Source organism: Lithobates pipiens, unplaced genomic scaffold (genome assembly GCF_037356315.1).
Source record: "Lithobates pipiens isolate NorthernLeopardFrog02 unplaced genomic scaffold, aLitPip1_a1.2 Scaffold_3, whole genome shotgun sequence".
NCBI classification, from domain to species: domain Eukaryota; kingdom Metazoa; phylum Chordata; class Amphibia; order Anura; family Ranidae; genus Lithobates; species Lithobates pipiens.
In genome coordinates this window covers 93,055,569-93,072,178 of record NW_027507790.1, presented here as the reverse complement: position 1 = coordinate 93,072,178, position 16,610 = coordinate 93,055,569, and the positions used below count along the sequence as shown (strand labels likewise).

Genomic DNA, 16,610 nt, shown 5'->3' with positions numbered 1-16,610 from the left:
AAACAAATTGCGATTATATTGGCTATTCATTTTATATCTACTTTCTGCAAGGATATCAGCCAATAAGAATATGGGTAACCAAATTTACCTGGTTTCAATATGGCCATCAATATTGCCTCATATATGGATACTAGCAATGAAATAAGCTCAAAATATCCAGTGATGTCAGAAGAATTTCCTTACATGTCTTACATACTTCAATCAGAATGCCATTGACCCCCCAGGAGCCTTATTATTAGGATGTTTCTCCAATGTTGTTTACAACTACACCCTTAAAGGAGAGTCCAAGTAAAATAATGTCCCCCAAATCTTAACCTGGTAGGGTATTTTGCAAGTACTTCTATAATTCTAAATTTGTACATTAAGGTTTAGAAGCATATAAATACTACAAAACCTATAAAACATGCACAACATTTAAGAGGTGGAAGAAGCCACTGCCCCAATTTAATTTTCTGTTCTCCCAAAATATGCCTGTGGCTGTCGAGCCTTTGCTGTAGCTACTAGAAGATGACCACCTCTGTCTTCCTTTTCAAATCAGTACTGCTTAGGAATTGACCCAGAGTATGAATGCAACAGGTAAAGGTGGAACTCTTGACCTATGCACTTTTTTTAAATGAATCAGTAGTTGGTAAAGCAGGAGGATCAGTATGACATCCCAGAATTTTCAGAAGATAGTTGACAATGGCAACAAACATATTTCTCTCACAACATGTTCTCTTCAAAATAATTTAAATATTGCTGTCAATGTATCTTAAAATGCACCTGCATTCATTTTATTATTACTATACTATTTAGTGGTTGGTTTATTAAATAAATTTGGTGCTTTGTCTTGTTTAAGCATAAGATCTTTAAGGCCCCATTCACACCTTCACATTTTAACACACTGTTATTCACTGAGGCTAGATTCACACCTATGCATTTTGCTGAAAACATTTACCATGATTTCCCATAGGTAATGTTCACATCAATGCGATTCTTGGGGGTGCATTATTTTAGAAAGGGTCAGGGATTTCTTTCCTCGCAGCGTTTTGCATTTTTGGTCCAATAGACTTCAATGGACCCACATCCAAACGTTTGTCCTGCATTTTGCCAGTATTTTTATGCATTTTGCAGCTTGCATTTTTGAACCTGATTGACTACAAACAACTCCCATTGACAACAGACTTCCCATCCTGCCCTGCAAAACAGGAAGTCAGATCCAATACAGCAGCTAAGATGGTGAAAACAGAGGTGCTGATACAGCTGATGAGAACATGCGTTTATCTATATTATCCAGCCGACCCAGACCACAAGATCAAGGGTGACAGGAAATTGCCCAAGAAGTTTATCCGAAATGAGATTCCATCACCAGGAGACAGAAAGAAAACTAAAGTGAGTACTATGGATGTATCTGTGACAAAACTGTATATAATCTGTTGATTGATGGTGCTGTATAGATGTATTTGTCAGAAAACAACGCTGATCTTCAAACTGCAGCTAGAGGATACATGCAGCCTTTTGCTTGCTGTTCTGACCCATGTGTTTTGTAGAGCCCTGCACAATATGCAAAGTGTTTCTGACAAATGACAAGAGGAGGCAGATTATTCTGTACAGTGCAGATAAACCCATAATCTTTACTTATGTTCAGTTCTTTATTTTATTTTGTTTTTTTGTTTTTTTACATCACTCAAAAAAAAAAAAATACACACAACTCAAAAATATGATGAAATTGTTTTTAATACCTTAATTTCAGGCAAAAAATAAATACATATATATATATAGAGAGAGAGAGAGAGCGAGAGAGAGAGATAGATAGAATAACCAGAAGAACCACAAAATAGAACAAGAACAAGGATAATGTAAATAATACAGAAAAAGGAAATGGGGATGTTAACATTTTAAGTAGCCTCAAGTTGCTATGGCACCTGGCCATTGTGAGACATAAAGTAGGCACGAAATGCATCCCTGATAACTCGACCACTCCTGCTGCCATGAGTTCCTGTTATATCTGCTCTTGTCAGGTTAATGGTGTTGGTGTCTTCCAACTGAAATCCATCCCATTTGCAAACATATTTAGGCCACATGCTGCTTTGACAGCTCGGATAGCACTCTGCATCTTCAGATGGATGGAAGTGTGTTGTAGGCACCACTTATTTGCCAAAAGCACACTCCACAACTCTACGTGCTCTAGTATGGCAGTGATTAAACACCCTCTTCTCAACCTCCATGGATCGACTTCAATAGGGCCTTCGTAGATGTTTAATGAGGACGAAAGCCTCCTCACCAAAAAAAAAACATGTGCTAGAAGCGGACCCCTTGTTCTTGGTAGTCAAATAGAGAGTACAATTATCCCAATGGGGACTTTACAGGCAGACTAATGAAGGGTATGACAAGGGAGTAATGGCAGTTATGACAAGAGGTATAAAATATAACACAATTTTATTAATTTACAGAGCTAAAGAGTATAGCCCAAAGAGGGCAAATTACATCACATGATAAAAACATAGCATGATGATACATAAATAAACAAAAAAGCACCCAGATCATCAGATATGTTGGAGCACCGAGCTGGCCAAGATTAAATGAAGGCCAGATTGCTACAAGGTGTCCATTGCAACATTCAAGGAACACAGCAGCTATGTTGCACCAGTCTTCCACCGTAGGCTTCCTGAAGACCACATCTTTGAGTACCTCCCATATGTGGGAACACGTGTCATGTAAAATTTAGCTTGCAGTCGATTTCCCCACTATGAACTGGAAATGTAGACTAGATAGGGAATGTCCTGTTGCAAGGTACCTGAAATAATAATAGTAAAAAAAAATGTTTTGCAGTTAAGGAGTTGCGTACAGCGATGGAGAAGCCAAGGACCTATACAACAAGTAGCTGTGGAAAGAACAGAAAGCAAGGAGTGAGTCTGATGCCAAATGTGTTAACCCCTACACATTTGCAAAGGACCTGGAATTTCTCAGATCGGTCCTAGAGATGATAAGGTAAGCTAGGATCATAGCATCATTTCAAAGAGTTGTGTTTTGAATCCAAATATTTTTTTTTACATTTTCTTATTTTGCTTTTTTCTGTGTTTACAGCAATGAGAGCAGCTGGGATTCTCAGGCAGCATGTGCAGAGGATCCTGGAGAGGGACCATCAATACCGCTGTACACTCCAAATACTGGCTCACCAGCATCCAGGGTGACAGAGGAGATGAGAGTGGAGGAGATTGAGGAAGTATTCCAGAGGCCTTCTGCACCACCAAGTGATGCATCTTGTAGGGGAGGAGCATTAAAGAGGATGACTGAACATTAAAGCGAGAAGATGATGGAGACATTAAGTGAGCCAATAGCTCTTTTTGGAAAACAGATGTCTCTATTATGGCAGAATGCAAACACACTGGTCCCCTTTGTAGACCAGATGCCTCTGGAAAACAGGGGGAAATGAGGCTTGCTATGATGCAGTGCCTGACCTCCTTCATTCCCTTAGCGATGACCGGGTGGACCCAGAACCTCCGTCTTCTCTGCTGCTCTTCTTCTTCCTCCTCCTCCTCCTCCTCCTCCTCCTGCATTACTGTCAGTCGCAGTGGCAATTACCAGAAACAGGGAGACAGCAGCCATGGTGTTGAGCTATGCAGCATGCATTGACTACAGGCCGGAATCTGGAAGTAAAAATGCTATCTGACATCCCATGACATCAAACATGTGTCTTTTTCCTATTGGTCAAGCACCCTCACAAAAATAACAAAATAGGCAAAACACATGTAAAATACAACAAAACCGCAGGTCAAAAATTCAAGGCACACCACAAAAAAACAGTGGAAAATGAACCAGCTGCAAACTGGATAGCCTCTTCAAATCGACAGTATGTAGTGCAGTGCAGTTTGAAAAATGAGCCATGTCTATTTTTCTGTGCTTTTGCATGCACTGTGACGCCAAATAGACTAATGAAAATACATGGAAATGTGCTATGATGGACATTAAAAAACATGTACTAAAAAATGGTTTAAAGCAAACAGATAGCTGTAAAACTGTCCTAAGTATTTTATGATGTAGGGTTATATATGTTTTCATATACAGGCTGTCATCAAGCTATGTACTGAATACAGTAAGTAAGTGTAATGCAGGGCATTTATCTTCTTAGGGAGGTCAAGCAAAACTCTGCAGCACAAGTACACATTATTTTTCTCATAGATCACAATTACTGCTAGTCCATCAGTGTCTTTGGGACATTTATATAAATAATTCTTTACCATCTAAACTATGAATGAAATGCATTTATATCTGTTTATTGGGATTGATGGGTACTGTACCAAACAAATGGCTGCTTCAGCGCAATATAAAGTGGTAACTTTGATCCACTTTTTTCTTGTTTTTAAGGCCAGCTAAAGAATGCATAGCTGTGTAGTAATGGTAAAGAATGATTTATTTTTATTTAAGGGAAGAATGTGGTTTCACCGCTGACTGATCGGTGTTCAGTAACCCTTGGAAGGAATACAATTTGTAAAGCGTTATTGTGGTGTAAAGCATTGCTATAGCTTTGAGACTGCCAGTTATTCATCACCGGACATGGCTTACTGTGTGTGCTTAAAGGAAATATTTTGTCTATTCATTGTTATCTATGTGTGTTAATGCTGGTTTCTATTTGCTCTGTCTTTCAAAAGGAGTGCTAAATGGGAGATTCTACCATTATTAACAGCTTGTCAACCGTATAACTTACATATACAGTGGCAAGGTGGCTCTCCTGTGCCAGATTGCATACTAGGTACAGTACGTGATCTGGCACTGCTGGGTAGGGGGCGCATGTGGTATGGCAAAATGACAGGTCCATTTGACAATCCAGGTTATGTTGTCTGCATGCAGTGTCCATGTGTTGTATGTTATTAGCAGGCAGGGGAGGGTTTGAGCATAAGCCCACTCACCAGATGCTGAAGACAGCTGGAGTTCACATAGGAAGCGATGCAGGATCTCTTCACTATCCAGCAGGGATCTGGATGGGATGTAGTGGATCAGTCAGTTGGGGATTCAGCGGTCTGAGATGCCACCCACTGTGCTGTCCCCTAATCGTTAGCAAGGGGCACAGGAGATCTCCGCCATGGTGATGTGTGACAAGTCCACTTGGGCAAGAACAGTGGTGGCTCCTGCCGCTGCGGTAGGCTGCAATCCCCACTGCTGGGCGGCGGGACTGGTGCTCACTAATAGATCCTGGGAAGAAAAGAGCACATGCCTGCTGGGAGATTGCTTTTATAGCTTCTCCCATAATTCTCCCATGGAGAGGGTGGCTTGCAGGGAGGTGTAATTTACAAAGGGTTGAGCATTTGAGTAATGGCTGGGCAGGAGGCTACTAATCTCACAATGCTCTCCTTTAGGTCTGAGGAGAGTGATGCAAATGATCTTAGCCCAGCACTGGAGGGAAACAGGAGTAGCCTGCAGTGGTGGAGATAAAGTGTGCTACTTCATATTACAGTAGTCTGCTCCTGGCTACATTCCATTAGTGAAAGCACCTCACATAGTACACCAAAAGGCACACATTAAACCCTTTGATCATCCTAGATGTTTAACCTCATCCCAGCCTGTGTCATTTGTACAGTGACAGTGCATATTTTTAGCACTGAGTATCACTTTATTAGTATTAAGCCCCATACACACTATCAGATTTTCTGCTGATTTTTTCCTTCAGACTTACCAAAACCATGTAGTACAAGGGCCTGCCTGATTGCATACAAATTGAAACTCTTAAGGTTTGACCTCATATTATATGGTTTTGGTAAATCTGAAGGAAAAAAATCAGCAGAAAATCTGATAGTGTGTATGGGGCTTTAGTATAACTGATTCCTAATAAGTGTCAAAAGTCTAAGTTACTGTCCGATTGTCTGCCACAGCATCACAGTCCCACTATAAGTCACTGATCTCTGCAAATTTTTGAAGACATATGATTATTTAAATGTTTTATTTGATATGTTTTATAGCAGAAAGTGAAAAATATGTTTATAGCGCAAAGAAATAAAAAACGCAGAGGTGATCAGATACCACCAAAAGAAAACTCTATTTGTGGTAAAAAAAAAAGTACATACATTTTATTTGTGTATAGCATTGCATGACTGCGCAATTGTCAGTTAAAGAAACGCAGTGTCATATCGCAAAAAATGGCCTGGTCTCAAAGGGGAGTAAACCTCCAGAGGTCAAGTGGTTAAAACACACAATCAACACATGTCTTGTAATAACAAACACTGTATTACCAGCACAATGTCTAACTCAAAGATGAAGCTTCAAGTGCAGTAAACCTAAGAACATTGCCCATGCCCAAGTTTCTATACAGTGGGGAAAATAATAATTTGATTCCCTGCAGACTTTGTAAGTCACTTACAAAGAAATGAAGGGTCTATAATTTTTTATCATAGGTGTATTTTAAATCAAAGAGATACAGTAAAATATCAATCAAAAATCCAGAAAAAACACATAAAACAAATGTTATAAATTTAATTTCAATTCGGTGAGTAAAATAAGCATTTGATCCTCAAGCAAAACATGACTTAGTACTTGGCAGAGAAGACATTTCTTGTAGTTAGTGTCAAGGTTTGCACACATCTCAGAAGGGATTTTGGTTCACTCTTCTTTACAGATCTTCTCTAAATCCTTAAGGTTTCTTGGCTGTCACTTGGCAACTTGAAGTTTCAGCTTCCTCCATACATTTTCTATATGATTAAGGTCTGGAGACTGGCTAGGCCACTTCATGACCTTAATGTGCTTCTTCTTAAGCCACTCCTTTGTTGACTTGGTGGTATGTTTTGGTCATTGTAATGCTGAAAGACCCATCCATGACACTCCATTCACTTCTATGGTGTGGCAGATGACATTTTCGCTGACATCTGCCATTATCCTAACCGATCCTGTCTGTAAAATCCAGACGGTTGATGACCCTATTTTCCATCATCTGGAGGATTGGATCGGACTGTCTTCTTTTTATGGACCAGTGGTCACCAGTGTTTAAGCTGGGCTATAAATAACAAATTATGTGCGTCAGTTGTCATTAACAGAAAAAAAAAATAAGCTCCGAAAGCATCTCAACTTCTCCTACCCCCGCCCAAACACACACACACACTTTGTCAGGGCTCATATTATGTGGTTTACATCCCTGCTCCAATAAAAGTGACAGTTAAGTTTAGTTCTTGTTAGTTAAATTTTGTTATTTCAAGCTGTAATGGCTATGGGCTCTTTCAAACGGGTGGTCCGCCCGACAGACTCCACTTTGCTCAATGAGGGGATCAATCCATTCATCCCGTCTCTGCACAGTGAGCTTAGATGAACCTGTCATCCACCTGCTCAGCGGGGATCAGCGGATTGATTCCCCACTGAGCAAAGCAGAGTCCGTTGGGCGAACTGCCTGTTTGAAAGAGCCCATAGCCATAATGAAATTTAACTGACAAGAACTAAACTTAACTGTCACCTACATTGGAACAGGGATGCAAACCACATCATATGAGCCCTGACAAAGTGTTTGTGTGTGTGTGTGTGCGTAGGGGCGGTGTTGAGATGCTTTTGTTATTAATTAATTCGTTATTAATTTGTTATTTATAGCCCAGCTTAAACACTGGCGGTCCATAAAAAGAAGACAGTTGGATTCAAGTAAGTAAGCAACTTTTAGTATCCAACTGTACCAAAAACCCTGGACTTGCCATAATTCAATGTGTGTGTGGGGGGTTGGGGCACCTCCACACCTTTCATTCTTAGTTGTAGCAGTCAGAATGGCAATTGGCAGTTGGAATAGCCTTCAAGGGTATTTTATGCATAATTCACATGATGTTGAAAAAAATAGAATTACATTTTCTTACAAGTTATTTGTGTAAGTGACTGATTTGATTAATAAACTTGCCCAAATAGGACAATAGGAAAGAAGACACATGGTTATTTCCTATTCCAAACACCTCTCTACCTTATGTATATATCTATATTGATGGGACACAGGATTATTAGACATCTGAGTCCAAGGCAATTGTTAAATGACTTGACCTGAAAGCAATTTTCACATTTTTCATGCTCATTGTGCCACATTGCCATGATTGTATTTTTATATTCTCCCCATTAGTGGCAATCTCTTTTTAAGGCAACTCGGTCAGCATCCTTGCTTACTGACTGTTGAGATCAATTCAAATGATCACAATCAATTACAGAACAAACCATCTAGGGAGTGTATTGCTTTTCATTTGTCTAAGCAGAGGCACTACTTTAGTTAGCAATGGCTTTTTTTTCCCAGTGGATTGTGCAAAGGCTCTATCACAAAAATGTATGTTACCACTGTGGTACCTTTTGAATATCTACTGGAGTTTTAGAATATATAGTACACACTAGAAAACACATATAAAGTACATAGTTGTTTGTTTTGAAAGTATTTAACATCAGAAAAAGAAAATAGGAGGAATAATACTTTAAGTAATTATGAATGACAGACTAAATGACAGAATAACCTTCCCTGACATTTGTAAACGTAAAATGGAACCATGGGCAAAATAAAAATGGCATATATGTTCCAAAAACTGTCAACAGCATTAACAAAACAGTTTTTGTTTCCGAGCCTTAACAGACCATCATTTTATCACCTGTTAATCTGACCAAAATGGCTGATATTTGCCTACTTTCTTTTGTTTGTTTATTACAGGTATTTATATAGCGCTGCCAGTTTACGCAGCTCTTTACACAAGCTGTATATATTGTACATTGACATCAGTCATTGCCCTTAATGTCACATATACACGATCGGACTATGCGGCGGACTTAGTCCGGCGGACCAGAGTCCGCTGGACAATTCAACCGTGTGTGGATCTGGGGGACTTTTTCTTCCCAAAAGTCTGGCGGACTTTGAAAGTAGTCTTGACTCAAAATTGTCTCAGACTCGGCTTTCCGGTGGACAATCCGCTCGTCTGTGTGCTAGTCCGCCGTACTTTCCAAATGAATGGCCCCTTATGCCTATATAAGTCATCGAGCCAGGGAGAGCATCGTGTCAACATCAGAAGAAGAGAATAAGAAGAAGAAGGTGGCGGCGGTGAACGAGAAGACCGGGGCCAACGCTAGTAAAAGAGCTGGAAGAAGATAGCGGAGGAACCCGGCAGAAGAATCGAAGAGCGGGAGAACAGGCCGGAAAGACCCCCGAAGTCGGAAGAAGATCCCGAAGTTGGAAGAAGACCCCCGGATGGCAACGAAGGAGAAAGTCAGGGTTCTCTGTTAGCAAAAGAGCAGCAAAAGAGCATAAGATAGTGGAGGAGTCCAGCGAGAAGACCCCCAAATTCGGAAGAAGACCCCTGGAGCTGTCTAAAAAACTACTTTAAAAAGCAGTGCTGTGTGTTTTTTATTTACACTTTTTTCCCCCAGGTGAATGGGTATGGGTACATCGTACCCCATACTCATTCACATAGGGTGGGAGGCCGAAATCTGGGGGCCCCCCTATTAAAGGGGGGTCACGGATTCTGATAAGCCCCCCGCCCACAGACACCGACAACCAATGGCCAGGGTTGTCCGGAAGAGGCCCTTGTCCTCATCAACATGGGGACAAGGTACTTTCCCCAAAGCACCCACCCCCCATGTTGAGGGCACGTGGCCTGGTACCACTCAGGAGGGGGGGCACTTGCTCGTCCTCAACCCCTTTCCTGACTAGCCGGGCTGCATGCTCGAATTAGGGTCAGGCAAGGACTTTGGGGGGACCCCCACGCCGTTTTTTTGGGCTCGCGAGGTGTCAATCTCGCTAGTCTCGTCGTACCTGAAATGACTTGTAAATGAACGGACTTTAGTCCATGTGTGGGCTAGTCCATTCATTTGGAAAGTCCGACGGACCTCCGCCAAAAGCCCGGCAGACTGTCTGCCGAACCTAGTCTGCCGGAAAAGTTAGTTCGTGCATGGACCTGTGTGGGCAAGTCCGCTCGTTCGGAAAGTCTGGCAGACCTCCGCTGGAAAGTCTGGCGGATTGTCGGTATAAGGTGCTTATCAAGAAGGTTTTTACAGTAACACACTTTAATAAGATTATTTACATCAGTCTGAGCATTTTCACAGGTCAATTTAAACAGTATTTCAAAAAAGTCTATACATTCCCTGTAAGAATGTATTACACTTTGCTTTACATATATCACTTACCTCCTATCCTTAGTTCCAGAAAGGTTGACATCAGTAAAGTAACAAGTAAAAATCAAACTAGATTTTAAGGTCAGAACTTGAAAGGATAGGAACTATGTCTTCATCATGCTGCATTAAAATAAATTGCATTACTTATACCTTGAAATAAATAGTGTGTCTCTTTCCTGCCTATTTGTTCTCTCATCTGTCATCTTTTTTTTCTGCCTTTTTTTCCCAAGGACGCACTTTTCTCAATCCGTGCAATTCAAAGACTCATAAAAAGTGAGCCATTCTTCTCAATAGAGAAAAATATTTGATGTGAGTTAAAATGACAAGTAGAAGGCCAAAATGTAATCAATGTAGTATGAACTTTTTTAAAGGCTACACAATGACTACCAGAGCATTATAATTACCTTGGCTGCAACATGTGCTATCCATTGCCTTTCTTTATAAACATGCAATGGACATGTGTTTAAAGGGAATGTATAATATTTAATTTTTTGTTATACATGCAAAAGAGATCTTAAGTTAAAAGAGAAGTGTGAGAATGGTAAAAAATAAACATATATACTGCGTTATTGATCTGATACTGCGGCAGTCCACCAACATCTCTAAGCCCAATCACATGACCAGTGATCACTCAATTCTTGATTCTGCTCTGAGCCCCATGCGGCGACTGTCAGTCACTGTTCTCTGCTCTGCCCCTCCAGCACTCACTAGAGGATCAGGCAGGAGAGGGGGTGGAACAGTGACATGCCGAGAGGCTGAGCCAGCTGCCTGTAAGGCATCTGGGTGGATCCTGACATTATTGTTGGTATGCCTCCAGAGTCTGGAGTGGCTCTGTGATGTTAGCTGACAGTGGGCTTTAGCCTGCTGTGTTCTGATTCTGGGTCATAGGAGATTGCACAAGTGCACAGCTGTGACCCACAAGAGAAGTATGTCCGAAAGAAGTTTGACATTACCTCCCTTTTAATAGCCTTATATTTGTATATAATCCTTTACAAAACCTTGCTAGTTTTGGTTTAAAATTTTAAATGTATGTGAGTGCAACATTATTTGCTCAATAAATGCGCAGACTTTGTTTCTTGTTTTCCAGAGCAGCACAATGTTTGTGTTTTACTGCTCCTTTTTACATTGTCAGTCTAGAACAGCCTATCTCAACTGGGGTGCTGTCTGAGGTTGTCAGGGATGCCACAGCATCCTGGCTGAGAAAGACATTCAGATCAAACCAAGATCCCACTGCTCCACTGAATTATACATCGGCACAGGAGCTTGATCAGAACAATGTGTGCGTGTGTGTGTATATATATATATATATATATATATATATATATATGTATATATATATATATATATGTATATATATATACAGTTTATAGCATATGTATGTATAGTATGTGCTTGTATGTATGTATGCAGGCATGCATATTACTTTTAATCCCGACCCCTAATCCTGTACATTTAGAACTGATTTTTTTAATGCTCATTCACAATAACGGCAGGGGCTGCGACTGTCACCCAAAACAGTCAAAATGTAGGTGCCACTCAGGTAGAGAGGTAAAGTCCAACTAGACCACTGTGAGTGTAGGTAGGGACAGGGAGCTCACCCTAGTTCCAAGCTGCAGCAATGTCAAATGAAAAGATCCATAATCTGCACATCATGAAGCAGACCAATGTACATGAAGTGAGATACATGGCAGCCCCATCCTGGACTCCAGCCAGTCCATGCCCTCAATGGGTTTCTCTCCGTCCACTGGAGCTTAGTCATGGGGAACTGGAACTCCCCTGAAAAGAAATCCATGTCCATTTTTCTTTTCAGAGGCATTTGCCAGGTGGTAAAAAAGCAATATGTCACCTAGTTAATGCCTGTATTAACCCCTAAATGCAGCATCAACATGCCACAGCCATGACTGCGGGGTGGTTGCAGCATGGTTCCATTCACCCGGGGATATATTTCTTGCTGCAGTCACAGAATGTGCACAACCTTGGCTGTTGCCTCTGTGGCTAAAAGGGGAACAGTTGAGGGTGGTAAAAATGTTGTTCAACCTTGTGGTTTTATCGTTCCCCAACCTCAAGTGTCTCACATCTGTGCAGCTGCATTCATTTCAGAGGGCTGCCCTACCTGCATAAATGCAGAGAAAGAAACCCTTGACCCACCACCCCGAAAACACACACTGTTTGCCAATCTGTGAGGTTACTATTAAGAATAATGGCACCCCAGTGCATCTGCTAAAGAGCAGCACATTTTTCTGCATGTTAGGAATGCATGTGATTTTGAACACATTCCCAACATGCAGTAATGTAAACCAAGCCTTGGACTGTTGGTGCCTTGAGACTGAAAACCAGAAAATTGTATCAAATACTTACAGTAATTTTCCTTTCCTGAGGTTGAACTGGATGGACTGGTGTCTTTATTCAACCTTACTAACTATGTAACTATGTAACTAACGCCAATCCATGGCAGCATACTAGTGATAGAGCTCTGCCTCTTGACCACTCCTTCAGGAACAGTGAATAGCATAAAAAAAGGCATAGATAGATGCCCCCCCCCCCATTCTTTGTAACAAGTCTCATAAGAAAACACGGGTGCGTCCATATGCTGCCATGGTTTGGAGCCAGAAAAGGAAAAATTACAGTAAATATTATTATTACAGTAAAAAATTTTCATTTTCCTGACGCCAACATGGCAGCATACTAGTGATATATAACTAGCCGACAGGGTGAGTACTGCTTAAACAATTTAAGTTTTATTTACAATGTAAGAGAAGATTGAATTGTTCTTCTCTCAAAGTCTACAGATGATGGCATCAGGATATACCTTATAATGCCTTAGGAAGATTTTTTGAGAGGACCATGAAGCTGCTCTGCAGATGGTCTCCATCGACACATTTGAAAAGGCCGCCCACAAGGCTGCTACCACCCTGGTAGAGTGTGCAGTCACTGTTGAAGAGAGTTCACGCCCTCTTGCCCTGCACGCTTTGTAAATAAACTTGACGATCCAGATTGCCAATGTTCTTGAGGTAGCCCCCTTTCCTTTGTGTTTTCCCACTGGAATTATGAAGAGCTTATCCGAGCATCTGAAGGGAGTGATGGCCAATATGTATTTCCTTAAGATTCTTGAAACATCAAGCTCATGCAGCCTCCCCAAGTCTTATTCCGGGAAGTTTGGTAAAGCCCAGACACCTGTTTGACAAAACATATTGGCTACTTTTGGCACAAAATGGTCTACTGGATGAAGTTCCACTCAGTCTGGAAAAAAGGTAATATGCCTATCTGATATTTCCAAGCCTGAAGTTCAGAGACTCTCCTGCCTGAAGTGATGGCCATCAGAAAAACTGCTTTTTGTGTAATGTCCCACAAGGAACACTGCTCAGTCGGAGCAAAAGGGTGGCCATATAGAAAGTTCATCAGCACAGACAGATCCCATTGGGGAAAGATTCTGTTCCTAGGTGGTCTGATTTTATTGACCGCCTTTAGGGGCTGCACTACTAATGGGTCTTCAGCCCATTTGATCTTAGTCACTGCTGAGATGGGCGACACTTGCACTTTGAGCGAATTCAGGCTAAGGCCCATGTCCAATCCTGATTGAAGAAAATATAGGACATCTGAAAGTAGAGGTGCAGAAGGATCCAGTTCCCCTTCCACCAGGTTTTCTGGCTCTTAATAGAGTAGAGACTACCCTAGACGAGCATCCTAGGCTCTCCAGCTTCCTCCTCTCAACAGCCATGCTCACAGCTCCAGTCTGTGCATGCTCAGATACAGGAAGTCTCCTTGAATCAGAAGGCGTGGGAACACCGGCAATGGTATTGGTTGCTGTATGCTGACATGGACCGCCAGCGGAAACCAGGTTCTCCATGGCAAAATTGGAAGAATCACTATGACCATCATGTTCTCCTTCAGCAGCATCAAGAGGAATCTTATCAACAGGGAAACCGGGGGAATGGTGTAGGCTAGGGAACAGTTCCAAGGCACAACTAGAGCATCTGTCCCCCCTCCCTGAGGATGCGGGAACTGGGATAGAAATCTCAGGAGTTTGCAGTTGCTGGGAGAAGCAAAGAGATCCTTTTGGGGTTTGCTCCACATGTTAATCAGTTGGGTAAAGACTCGGGGGTGTAGAGTCCACTCGTTGTGGTCCAGAAATGCTCTAGAGAAACGGTCTGCCTACAGATTTAGCTTCCCAGGGAGATAGACTGCCCTTACAGTATGAACATGATTCTCTGCCCAGGACATTATGAGCTCTACCTCCTTCAGTAGGTCACTGCTGCGGGTTCCTCCCTGGCATTGTATATAAGCAACTGCCACCCCGTTTTCCATCTGCATCGTGACCGGTTAGCCCTGAATCTTGTGCTGTAAGGCCTTGAGAGCTAAAATTGCAGCTCTAATTTCTCGTACATTTGAGACTATGCCTTTGGCTGGGAATCTCCATCTGCCCTGAACAGATTGTCCTTCACAGTGTGCCCTCAGCCGACCTCTCTGGCATCCATTGTAACAATGCTCCAGTCTAATGGACCTAAGGGTCACAAGTTCCTTCTTCAGCCGTCATTGCAGGCTCCTCCTCATGCTGAAAGATACTGTTATCAGTTGTGGTAGGAACTGTTTCCTCCACTGTGCAAGGAACCCTTGCTGTAACTATTGCATGTGTCAATGTGCCCAAGGGAGCATGGGAATGCATGAAGACATGGTGCCCAACAGGCTGAGACACTGGGATGTTGACAGGTGGGTGGATGTTGCTGCTCTCTGGACCCTGTTCCTGACTGTCAACGCCTTTTCTGGTGGGATTGAGACAGAGGAATTGGTCATACTGAAGAGTACCCCCAGGTAAACCAATTGCTGGGCTGGGGCGAACTTTCTCTTCTTGATGTTGATCATACAAAAACACTTCTGTAAGGTGCCGATAAGGATCTCCTTGTGTGTCCGGAGTTCTCTGCAGTCCCTGGCCAATAGAACGACATTGTCTCAATAATGATAGACTCAAAGACCCTGCACTCTGAGTGGGGCTAATACTGCAATGAGAACCTTCGTAAATGTTCTGGAGGAGGTGCATAGACCCGAAGGGCAGGCAGGTAAATTGCAGGTGTGTGCGACTAATGGCAAATATGACATACCTCTAAAAAAGGGCAGGATTGGCAGATAGGCATCCTGTAGATCAAAGGAAAGCATCCAGTCGCCTAATTGTACTGCCTGGATGATTGTGTGGATGGACTCCATCTTGAATCTTTCTAGAAGGATAAAGCGGCTTAGACTTTATAGATCTTTTTTGCGGACCATGAACAGGGTGGAGTAAAACCCGTTATATCATTCTGAAGACAGAACCTGTATCATGACTTGCTGTGCTTGCAATGTTTGTACATATTGTAGCATAACCATTGCCTTCTGTGGAGCCCCCGGAATCTTAGTGGGGGAGAAATTAACTGGAGGAGGGGAACTGTAAAAACTGACATAAATGGCCCTGGGTTACTGTTGCCTTCACTGATAGGTCTGTGCAATTCTGTGTCCAAACATCTGCAAAACGTGCCAGTCTGGATCCTACCACGAATGTCTGGGGCTGCACACTGTCAAAAGGGTTTGGTGGGTTTCTGCGGGATTTTCACAGCGTTTTGTCTGTGTGCCCTGAGTAAGGTAGATTGGGTACCCTTCCATCCACCACCTGACTCTCTGGTTTGTCTGTTGGATCTTGACTTCCTGAACCTGGAAGAATGAGAGCAGTTAGGAAAATATCTCGCTCACCTCTGTTTCCTGTCCTGTGGAAGTAGGCCTGACTTGCTCCCCGATATTCTTGAGATTACCGTTTCCATCTTACTGGCGAATAAGGCCTTGCCATCAAAGGGGATCTTGCACCAATTCTGTTTAATGATGCATTGGCATGCCAAGGTTTCAACCATAGGGCCCTTTTAGCTGTGGCAGAGTGTAGCATAGCCCTGGCTCAACACTTGATCGTGTTTATAGCTGCTTCACCGATTAACTCAGATGACACCTTGATTTCTTCTAGAGACTGAATAATATATGCTCTTGGAACCCCTTCTTTTATGGCTGATTCAACATTTTGGATCCAGATCTTAAAGGCGCTGGTCACCAAGCTGAGGGCTACAGCTGGATAATAGGCTGCCCCAGCCGCTTGTTGGATTTTCTTCAACTCTATATCTATACTCTTCTCCATTGCATCTTTAAAGGAGGTTGAATCCTCCATTGGGAGGGTAACATTCTTAGCCAGCCTGGCGACTGCTGTATACACCACCGGGGGGGGAAGGGGAGTCAAAAGATTCTGCATCTGCCTCCTGCAGAGGATATAGCTTATGCAGTCTGTTGAACGAGAACCTTTTTTCAGTGTTCTGCCACTTTTGCTTAATGACGCCGTTAATTTCCTCCATGAAAGGAAAGAAGGATTGGTTTCCTCTTCCTTCCTTGCAATGACCTGCTTGATTGCCTGGATATATGGCTCCACCAGGGAGAAGCTAAATCCGAGCTGGGAGAAGCTAAATCTGAGCTGTTCCAGATCACCCTCTAAAGAGGAGGAACTGCTGTCTTCCTCCTGCTGTGCAGAC

General features: G+C 42.4%; 1 protein-coding gene across 3 annotated transcripts in view; it reads left to right on the top strand.

Moving 5' to 3' along the window:
* CMKLR1 (chemerin chemokine-like receptor 1) overlaps window positions 1-16,610 on the top strand; it is a 159,149-nt gene that overhangs the window by 119,879 nt on the left and 22,660 nt on the right. Inside the window, exon 1 of one of the 3 annotated variants that reach the window (XM_077462043.1) lies at window positions 1,198-1,371. The exons of the other annotated variants lie outside the window; for them this stretch is intronic. The gene's annotated coding sequence lies outside the window, so the exon portion shown is untranslated. Of the gene's footprint in view, window positions 1-1,197; window positions 1,372-16,610 lie in introns of those variants that run through there. 3 annotated transcript variants of the gene reach the window in all.